This window comes from Eubalaena glacialis, chromosome 8, assembly GCF_028564815.1.
Source record: "Eubalaena glacialis isolate mEubGla1 chromosome 8, mEubGla1.1.hap2.+ XY, whole genome shotgun sequence".
Classification (NCBI taxonomy): domain Eukaryota; kingdom Metazoa; phylum Chordata; class Mammalia; order Artiodactyla; family Balaenidae; genus Eubalaena; species Eubalaena glacialis.
In genome coordinates, this window is record NC_083723.1 from 49,220,180 (window position 1) to 49,231,668 (window position 11,489).

Below are 11,489 nucleotides of genomic sequence, written 5' to 3' on the forward strand. Positions count from 1 at the left end.
TCTCACACCGGTCAGAATGGCCATCATCAAAAAAATCTAGAAACAATAAATGCTGGAGAGGGTGTGGAGAAAAGGGAACACTCTTGCACTGTTGGTGGGAATGTAAATTGATACAGCCACTCTGGAGAACAGTATGGAGGTTCCTTAAAAAACTAAAAATAGAACTACCATACGACCCAGCAATCCCACTACTGGGCATATACCCTGAGAAAACCATAGTTCAAAAAGAGTCATGTACCAAAATGTTCATTGCAGCTCTATTTACAATAGCCAGGACATGGAAGCAACCTAAGTGTCCGTCATCGGATGAATGGATAAAGAAGATGTGGCACATATATACAATGGAATATTACTCAGCCATAAAAAGAAATGAAATGGAGGTATTTGTAATGAGGTGGATGGAGTTAGAGTCTGTCATACAGAGTGAAGTAAGTCAGAAATAGAAAAACAAATACAGTATGCTAACACATATATATGGAATCTAAGGGGGAAAAAAAAGGCCATGAAGAACCTAGTGGCAAGACGGGAATAAAGACACAGACCTACTAGAGAATGGACTTGAGGATATGGGGAGGGGGAGGGGTGAGATGTGACAGAGTGAGAGAGTGTCATGGACATATATACACTACCAAATGTAAAATAGATAGCTAGTGGGAAGCAGCCGCATAACACAGGGAGATCAGCTCGGTGCTTTGTGACCACCTAGACGGGTGGGATGGGGAGGGTGGGAGGGAGGGAGATGCAAGAAGGAAGAGATATGGGAACATATGTATATGTATAACTGATTCACTTTGTTATAAAACAGAAACTAACACACCATTGTAAAGCAATTATACTTCAATAAAGATGTTTTAAAAAAAAGAAAGGTGAAATGACAGGACTTTTGGTCCAACTTTAAGCAAGAGAGCTTATTACTAAAAGAGAATAAAACTCAGATTTTAAAAAAATATGCAACGATTTGTAACACAGGGAATAGAAGGAATAATATGTGATTTTTATATGTAAGAGAAAGTATATACATAAAGTGAGGGAAAGCGTTGAAAACATACACACACACACACACACACACACACACACACACACACACACACAGAAAGGGAAATGGCAGCCCATATCTACATTTCTAGAACACATCTAAGTCTCAGCTTCTAGGAATTTGAGGGGATGTAGAAGCTTCCTAGGTATATTTTTAATTTTCAAAATAGCAATGATAAGTGTATTATACATATAACATTTGATAGGGAATAATCTTTAACATACTTAATGTAGTAGATGTCCTTGGGATTCAAAGAGGAGAAACAAGAATACATAGTCATTGAGCCATTTTGGCAAGAATTTTGAAAGCACAATCATCATGTAGAACTGAAGACATCTGGCACAGAGGATGGATCTTGTCAATATCAATAAAATAGCAAAGACTGAAGTAGAAAAAAAGTGTGCCTTCTCTTTTAATATTTAAGATTGATTTATAAGACATGACTGATACATAGCTTTCTTTGCATGAGAACCTACCACAATGGTGATCTAAAAATTTTTATTAATCCAAGTAATACATTTTATTTTGAAAAATAAGTAACTATGAGAACGACTAATTCAAAATATGTGTTTATTATAATGAGAACTATTACACTTAGTATCAACAGAAAAAAAAAAAGGTAAAATAGTTGCACCTTGAACTAGGAGAATAAATTGAATGACATTAACCTTTCTGACCAGAGAATGGTTCACCTTTTATATAGCTTCTCACCATGGTTAATCTATATGCTTTCAAATATAATTTTTAAAAATACTTTATTTTTCAGAACAGTTTTAGATTTACAAAAACATTGAGAAGATAGTACAAAGAGTTCCCCGAGAACCCACCCCAGTTTCCCCTATTATTTTCACATCTTACATTAGTATGGACATTTGTTACAATGAATAAACCAATATTGACATTTTATTGTTAACTAAACTCCATAATTTATTCTGATTTCCTTAGTGTTTATCTAATGTTCTTTTTCTTTTCACGGATCCCATCCAGGACACCACATTACATTTAGTTCATGTCTCTCTGGCTTCTTCTTGCTTCCAACGGTTTCTCAGACTCACTTTGGTTTTGATGATCTTGATAGGTTTGAGGAGTACTGGTCAAGCATATTGTAGACTGTCCCTCTACTGGAATTTGTCACACGGTTTTATTGGGGTTATAGGTTTTTGGGAGAGAGATTGAGAGGGAGAGTGTTCTTTTCATCCCTCATATCAAGGGCACATATTATCAACATGCTTTAGGACTACTGAGGTTGACCCTGATCACCTGACTGAGACAGTCTCTGCTAGGTTTATTCACTGTAAAGAATTCTCTCCCTCCTTACCATACTGAGTACTCTTTGGAGGAAGTGACCATGCTCAACTCATTTCAGAAGTAAGGAGTTTTATGTTCCCCTTCCTTCAGGCCAGAGTATCTACATAAATTGTTTGAAATTCTACTGGATGGGAGACATGTCTCTTCTCCTTTGTTTATTAATTTATTCATCATTTATTTATATCAGCATGGTCTCATGGATATTTATTTTATACCTTGGGTTATAATCAATAATACTTTATTTTTTTTGCTCAAATTATTCCAGTTTTGGCCATTGGGAGCTTTTTCAATTGGCTCCTATGTCCCTTTGACATACCTCTGTCATTGTGCGTATGTGGTGTGGTGACTGTATGTGGGTGTTTGGAACACTTGTTTATTTTTTGGCACAAGATGATCCAGGCTCACATACATTTCCTGCCCCAGTCCTAGAATCAGCCATTTCTCTGAGGATCCCTGGTTCCTTTCACTGGAGAATCATGTTAGAAAATGAGATCTAGGCACTAGCTGTCACATACAAAATTTATTTTTAAAATAAATTTCATGTTTAATATAAATATATATAAATTTATATATATATAAATTATATAAAAATTATATATAATATATATATAATTATATATATTATATATAAAATATATATATTATATATATAAAATATATTTATATAAATATATAAAAAATATATATATTTGTGTGTAGTACATTTATGGATAAATTCTTACTAAGCCTTACTCTATGCTTATCTGTGTTTACTAGTTTTTCAGCAATGATCACGAATTATATCTGTAATGAAAATCATTACTATAAAAATAAAAGCTCTAAAAGAATGTACACCCCATTTCAACAAGAAAATGCAAATTATTGGGTGGGCCAAAAAGTGCTTTCGGTTTTTTAAGTAAAAATAAAAGACACATTTTTCATTTTCACCAAGAACTTTATTGAACAACGTATTCACCCATTTGTTCCACTACCTTCTGCCATTTTTCAGGCAACTTCATAATTCCATCTTCCCAAAACTTTTTATCTTTTTGAGCAAAGAACTGTTTCAGGTCCCTTTTACAGTCTTCCAGGGAATTGAAATTTTTTCCATTAAGAAAATTTTGTAAAGACCTAAATAAATGGAAATCTGAAGGTGCAATGTCTGGTGAATATGGCGGATGAATCAGAACTTCCCAGCCAAGCTGTAACAGTTTTTGTCTGGCCATAAAAAAAACATGCGGTCTTGCATTCTCCTGATGCAAGATTATGCGTTTTCTCTTGGCTAATTCTGGATGCTTTTCGTCGAGTGCCGCTTTCAGTTGGTCTAATTGGGAGCAGTACTTGTTGGAATTAATCATTTGGCTTTCCGGAAGGAGCTCACAATAGAGGACTCCCTTCCAATCCCACCATATACACAACATTGCCTTCTTTGGATGAAGACCAGCCTTTGGTGTAGTTGGTGGTGGTTCATTTCTCTTGCCCCATGATCTCTTCCATTCCACATTGTTGTACAGTATCTACTTTCCATCACCCGTCACAATTTGTTTTAAAAACGGAATGTTTTCATTACGTTTCAGTAGAGAATCGCATGCAAAAATATGGTCAAGAAGGTTTTTTTCACTCAACTTATGTGGAACCCAGACATCAAAGAGATTCACATAACCAATCTGGTGCAAATGATTTTCAATGCTTGATTTGGATATTTTGAACATGTCGGCTATCTCCAGCGTGGTATAACGTTGATTGTTCTCAATTATTGTTTTGATTTGATCACTATGAACTTCAACTGGGCTACCCGACCATGGAGCATTGTCCAGCGAGAAATCTCCAGCACGCAACTTCGCAAACCACTTTTGACACCATCAGTCACAGCACCTTCTCCATACACTGCACAAATCTTTTTGTGCGTTTCAGTTGCATTTTTACCTTTCTTGAAATGGTAAAGAATAATATGCCAAAAATGTTGCTTTTCTTCTTCCGTCTTCAATATTAAAATGGCCTACACAAAATACACCAATTTTGATAAGTCTTTTTCTAAATGCAAGCTGATATGACAGTTGTCACATACAATCTAACAAAATTGTTTTGAATGAAGTTAAAGACAACTAAGTGCTAATAGAGCCACCTTATGGAAAAAGAACGAACAAACCTTTTGGCCCACCCAATGGTATCAACTTCTACTGACCTCGTATTTAGTATTACAAGTAAACTGAGAATTCTGAGAGTTCCAAATAGTTATCTTTGAAATGAAGTGTTATGTTTCAAAATTGAAAGTGTTCCTCCAAGTAAAAATGGTATTCATTTTTTACCTCAGAAAACACTTCTTTCTTTCATAGAACAACCATTTCAGATGTAAAAACCAAAGATTTATCTGAAAGCAACAACAGCAAATACCAAAACACAAGAAATGCCTGAATGTCATATGTATGGACTGCTCTTTATGAGAAGGATAAGAAACAAAAAAAGGAGGAGTAAAAGCCTAACACTGATTTTATACATTCCATCAAAAAAAAAAAAGCCAACAGTTTATTTAGACATAACTTGAGATTATGACATCATTAGGCATGGCTTCAGCGGTCAATATAACATGTTTTTAAAAAGGCTTCTATGGGACTATGTAAGCAACTTAAGAGGGTACTTTTTTTGTGGACATTGTTTTTAAGCAGTTCATACATGCTGATATTAAATGCATAGACTATACTACTTCTCTGTCTCTTCACTAACGTAAATCCAGACAATATCTTTACTGAGCAATTTTATTAGTCTAATTCCTGCTAATGTGCTTGAAACTCTATATATTTAACTCAGCTATTAGGTACCAGCTATATAGGCTCATTTCAGGACCAAATATAACAATAAATCCTTAAAAGCAGTTTAAGATATACAAAAGGCCAAGTAAAATGCATAATTAGTATAGGAAAAATAAATTGGACATTTACCTGATGGTAGATTAATAATGTCACATCTATATATCTATACAATTTTATTTATTTTCCATGAAAGTAATAGTACTGTATTTCTTTTAAGATGCTCAATAATCTAGACTTTTTTGCTTTTTTTATTTGACTTTGTTCTTTGCAGTTATAGTCCCATTTAATAATGCTTGATACTATTTAATTAGAAAAATACAGCAAATGTTCCCATTTTTCCTGTGACTTTCTAGTAGAACATACTTAAAAACATAAAATGTTGAAGTTATATTGTTAAATGCCCTATAGAAGGAACAAGGGACATAAAGTATGTCATTTCTAATTTCTGAAGCAGAAGAAACCATATATTTAAAAGGATAACAGATTCAGAGAGACACAAACTCTTCTGTGAACACTTGGCAACTTAATTCTATTTATTTTCTACATTTTTATGGGAGGGTAATATTTGTGGCTTATTGAGTATGACAAAAGAATGAGCAAACTGTCGAAATTTACCAGCAAAAGATTAGCAGGCTAGTTAAAGATATCCTGGTTCATGACTATTAGAAATTATTAAATATCATCATTAACATGGAAATAAATGATCAAATATTAATGATGATAGATTAAAAGTCACCAAAATCATTTAAAATCTAAACAGTATATCTTATTACATACTGCAACTTTTTCAAGCACTTAACTATTTGTCTTTAATAATTTATATTTGTAAATGTCTAATAATTTAAGTACACCTCATTATTATTACTTAAATTTCAAAATAATTTCAAGGTGTTGCAGTTTCTTCTCAGTGTATTTCTTGTTTGCAGTGAATTTAATTTAGCTTTACGCTTCTTTCTAATTATTATTTAGGTACTTAAAGTTAAGGTGAAATAATGCAGACACAGATGATGCAGATTCTCATTTCTTAATTTAGATCCTTCTAAAAAATACAAGAAATTCAAAAATAAAATGTAACTTTTTATAATATGCCTCTTTTTACTATGTATTATTATAAACCCTATTTCGCATGATCATTACATTGCTCTATGTTATATGCATCATGATAAACCAGTCAGCTTCTCAACATTTTTTTCTATGAAAGGGTAAAACTCATGTAAAAGAAAAAACTCTCCTTTCTAAAATCTCAGAGAAAGTAAAGTATAAAACCAAAGGTCTTTAAGCTGATCTTTGATAGGCAACAAAGAGATTCAAAATCACTCTCTTAACTGCTTGGTAAGTAATTAGACCTCAATATTTGTTAGGTATCTAAATATGTTTAGCACAGTACTAACCTGAAGGTGTCAAAAGTTAGAGAAGACAAGTCCTTCCTTCAAGGTTCTTACGATCTAGTTAGGAATCATAAACAACAACATAAGAAAGCAAATGACTGAAAACTTAGAATATTAGCTTGAAAGGCAGGATGAAGATATAAAAATAGAAAGGAATTTTGGCCAAGATTTCATAGAGTAAGAAAGTATTTTTTAACTAAGTTTTGAGGTAGCAAGTTATGTGATTAACAAATGTTGCCCATGGTCAGTCATTGTTATTGTTGTTATTACTACTTATTTCACAAATGCGAATGTTTCTTTTTCCTTTAAGGACTATGTTATTGAGTCGAAATATTTACTACTTTACCTAGGTTATCTATATAGCTCCAGGTACATACAGAAAGAATAACTTTTCAAACAGAGCTATGGTTACTCATGTTTATTAAATAAATCATTTATTAATTGATAAGAATGTTCTCCAAAGAACATATGTCATCAAAGCATTACATCTCCCAGACAGAACAGTAAAGTTCAGTCACTTTTTTTTTCTAAAATAATGAAGCTATAACAAACAATCTGAAGACATACTAATATTCATTAAATCAGCACCAACTGGAGTGTTTTCCCCTTGAGACTGAGAAGTTGATATTCCAAATACCTAATAAAAATGGGGATGACTTCACCCAGTACTCTGTCTAAGCAGAAAACAAACACTGGGCCACAGAGACACCTACCAATTCCACAGGACACCTTCAGAGACACTTTCAGGTCTGTGATAAACCTTTTGATAGTTAACAAATACCCATCCAATGGAACGAGAACACAGTATGAGAAATAAGAACTAAGCACCACGAAACATCCTGTCTTAATTTAACTCCAACCCCAAACAATATATTTCCTAGCTTTGGAAAAGAAAAGATGTGAGAGTAATTCAGCTTGGTGACTCAAGTTCAAACCTATATTTGATCTGTTACCCTGTCACTGGAAACAGTACATGTGCTTCCTCTGCCTTTGTAATTGTTTATATTCCTGACCTTCCCTGACACCAAAAATAATTCACACTCCCACCCTTACCAGCCCTTCCCCACACACACACACAAGAGATTAAAAATACAGTTTATCTTTGTGCATTTTTCCCATGCAAAATTATAAAGCAAATTCATTAACTAAGATGTAACTATAAAGGCAAATTCTGCAAAAAGGCAAAAGAAGAGATACATAATTATTTCTTTACCTTTTACCCTTAGTTTCTGCTAGTGTTGGTTATAGTTTCCTGATAATTCCAAAACACTTTGCACTGCCAGACATTTTTTCCTTGACCTCCCCTCTCAGAGAGTCAGCAGGAGGGTAACAGGAGTCAAATTATTACTCCTCCCAAGTGAATGGGCCACAGACTCTTACAAAGATGAAATAGTGGTGCCAAAATATGAAGTAACTTTGTAGATATTCAGGTCATGAAGGCAGTAAGTAGACTAAGGAAAACTTCATTAATCTCAGGAAATTTTCTCAATGCAGCCATGGAGTTACTATTTGAAAAATGTTTCTTTTGTTTTCATTTTTCCTTTATAAACATTATTAAAGCCACTAATAATTCCTATAGGTACAATAAGACCTTTATAAATATAGATTACTAATATGTACATAAGATCCTTGACCTACAGACTTGATGTGACCCATACCCATCTTCAACCCTGGATCCCATTTAAATTCTTGGGGTTCTTACCCTGTAAATTATAATATACAGATAATGTATCAACTGATCTTAGAAAGGTCCTCCCTTTAAGTGGGGTCATGAAAAGCTGCCTGAAGTCCTTAAAAGGTGACCTGAATCCAGGTAAAACAGTTCCAGTCTCAGCTCTGCCCCTTACTAGCTTATATTTGAACACATCAGCTAACACCTTTACATCTCATTATTCTCACCTCTAAAATGAGAATAATTGCCTTGTCTACTCCCGTAACCACCAATACCACTTTTAAGAACTATAATTTTTCTTAAAATTGCAAAAGCCAAAATGGGACAACACACATTTCTAACTCTCTGTGTGTCTCTGCTTATTGTTTTCAATCTAAAAAACAAAAAAAATAATGAAACTTCATATAGTGTTGTTGAGAATATTAATCGTGATAATGTACAAAGTACCTAGGATGCAATAAGTATTTGATAAATGTCCCTTCCCTTCACCAATTTTTCATTTCATAATGGGCAAATTCCATGTGAAATGTTGGCAGTCCAAATCAGTACCATTTTACTGTCGCTCAGCTACCTCTTGACGCTATTCATATCTCTTCCCACATCACCTTCCTGTATTTCCTGGCCTTTTCTCTTTCAAAGGCCAAGGCCTTTTCCCATCTTCCTGACCTGAACCATCACTTTGTAGCCTATCAACGATGTCCCTCTGGCCAGCTTTAGCTACTCGGTTGAGCCTCAGTGACTCTGAGGCGGGACAGAGTTAAAGCAACTCCTGTCTGGGGCTGCTCACATCCAACCCAGACCCTTCCTGCTCATCCTCTTGGCTCTCTGGCCTCAGAACAAGGGGAGAAGCGAAGGCAACACTGGAGTGATGACATGTGAGTCTCTCCCTTCCCCACCCTTCACATTTTTCTTTCCACGTGCAGAACCCGGAAGGCTCTGACCGCTCTTGCCCTGGCGGTTGCCATGGTTACACAACAGCAGCACCAGACCCAGGAGGGGTCTCATCCCATCTCCTCTACCTCCCTCTCAACCCTTTCCATCCTTTAGTGAGCACGCCCCCCCCCCTCCGCCCCCGCAGGGGAGGAGAACCTTTTCGGCTAAATCTGAGACTTTCAGTTCCCGCCCCCTCTTCTTCCCTTGCAGACGGCACTGACAAGCTAAGGGAGGATGGGAGGGGCTTTGGTGGGGAAAGAAGAGCTCTCGGTAGAGACATTTGCCTTTCATTACGGCTTCGCTCGGGGCTAAACGGCAAAAAGTTCGCCTATTTAACTCCCATCTCCGTAACTCGGAACCGGGGACCTCAGCGGCCCCAGCTGCTGGCTGCGCAGCTCCCGTCCAGTCCCCTCGAGTCCAGCCTGGTGGCGGGAGCGCGGCGCCTCCTCCTCCTCCTGTCAAGTAACCCCCGCGCGCTGGGACGGAAGCAAAGCAACTCAGTCCACGAGGTTGAACTCAAGTCGTGAGGGAAGGAAAATGAGCCGGTGCCGAAAACGGCCCGGGCGCTGCCAGGGCGGCCCGTTAACGCGTCAACTCCAGGCGCGTGATGAGGGAGCAGTGGGGGAAAGACCGGTGGGGTTAAACCCACCCGGTTAAATTCCCAGCAGGAGTCAAATCCGGGCCTTTTCGGAGCGAGCCAAGCCGAGGCTACCGAGGGATGCCCGGCTCCCACGAGAGTACGTTTTGCCGGAGCCGCCTTTCCCAGTCAGCCAGCTCTGAGGCTGGTGTCTGCTTCCAACTTTGCCCTCAGAGTCTGGGAGGATGCACGCTCCCGTCAGACGGAGCGTCGCGGTTCCCTCACAGGGAAAAAGGCGTTGCCCACCCCTCCCCGAAAGCACCACAACACAAACAGCCGCCGCGGTCTCCCCGTCCCCTCCCCCCAGCCCGTCGGGAAAAGGAGCGAGTGAGGGCGCAGACGCCCCTGGTCAAATCCTCGTCAGACTGTCCCCACCGCCGCGTCTGCGAATGAACCTGCAGCCAGAGGAGCCACGGGGCACGTTCAGACGCGCTCGCGGCCGCCGGGGCCCTGGAGGGGGCGAGAGAGAGAGAGAGCGAAGTTCCCGGGCGCGTCTCGGGAGGAAAACTTTGCGCGGTGCGGAAAGCTCGGGCTGAGGAAGCGGCGGCGGCGAGCGGAGACTGCGCCCGCCGCCACGCTGTCCCCGCGCCGCGCGCCCGGACCGTCAGCGCCTCGGCGCCCCGTTCCCCGTCTGGCCTCCCCCCCCACCCCGCCGCGCGCCCACTCCCGTCAGCTCCGGAGCGCTCTTTCCGCCCCAGAACGTTGCCTTATCTCGCGGCCGCTCGGCATCCTCACTTCGGACCCACGACCACCCCCAAACCCAGTCACCCCTACTGGCCACCGCGGTCCTCCCACCGGAGCAGCAGGTGACCCGAAACCAGCCTTACCTGCCGCGAACTCTTCTCGCCCACTCTCTGTGCCCGCCGTCTTTTCCGGGAGAGAGGAAGGGGGTGCAGGCGGTGGACGTGCGAGGCGGCGACCCGGGACACCGGCGCGACCTCCTCTGAGCGGCAGCCCTGGCTGAGCCGCGGAGCCGCCGGCGGCCCTGGCGGAGCGTGGAGGCTGCGGCCGCAGAGGCCAGGCCGGGAGGCAGGGGGCGCTGCTGCCCCCCGAGCGCCCTGCCGCGAGCGGCGCGGAGCCAGGCACCAGCTGGAGCTGTGGGGAGGCGAGGGTGGCGAGGAAAGGCACGCTCGGAGCGGGAGGGCGGCTTTTAAGTTTGTGGTGTGACCGCAGCAGCTGTCCCGGGAGAGACTCAGTCTTTCTAAAAAGGGGATGCTCAGAACGCCGGGGATTACCTCTCCCCTTCCGATCTCCTCCCCCAGCCCTCGGCCCCCCTTCCCTGTGCGCACGCCAGCCCTCCCCAGCGTGCAAAAGTCCATCCCAGTCGGCGCGCAGGCTGTCAGCGGCGTGGATTAAGTGTAGCTCCGGCCGCGCTGGGGGATGTTTTTCCGGACAGGGCACTCTGTATGTAAAGGAATTTCTGACGTTTGAGCCCGCGCCCGGGTGGCTTTTGGGCGTGTTTATTCTATACCATAACGTCTCCAAGGACTCCCTGCCGAAGAAACAGGACAAACACTGTCTCAAAAACTCTAAGCCTCAAAAAGAGGAGCTGTGTTCCAGTATGTAAAACCCCGATCCACTGTTACTGGCCTCGAAAGAGCAGGTGTGGAGGATGAGCGACAGACATCAGCCCTCCACTCTGGGGCTGGCACCGAGGAAGGACCAAGCAGGAGGTAGACAAAAAACAAACACACACACACACACAAGATGTAAGTCTTTTTTCCTC

General features: G+C 40.5%; 1 protein-coding gene across 4 annotated transcripts in view; it reads right to left on the minus strand.

The window, feature by feature from the left end:
* Positions 1 to 10,947, minus strand: part of SEMA3D (semaphorin 3D) — a 206,956-nt gene extending 196,009 nt beyond the window's left edge. For all 4 annotated transcript variants that reach the window (XM_061197666.1, XM_061197665.1, XM_061197663.1 and 1 more), the window contains exon 1: positions 10,591 to 10,947. The gene's annotated coding sequence lies outside the window, so the exon portion shown is untranslated. The remainder of the gene's footprint in view (positions 1 to 10,590) is intronic.
* Positions 10,948 to 11,489: the final 542 nt, after the last annotated feature.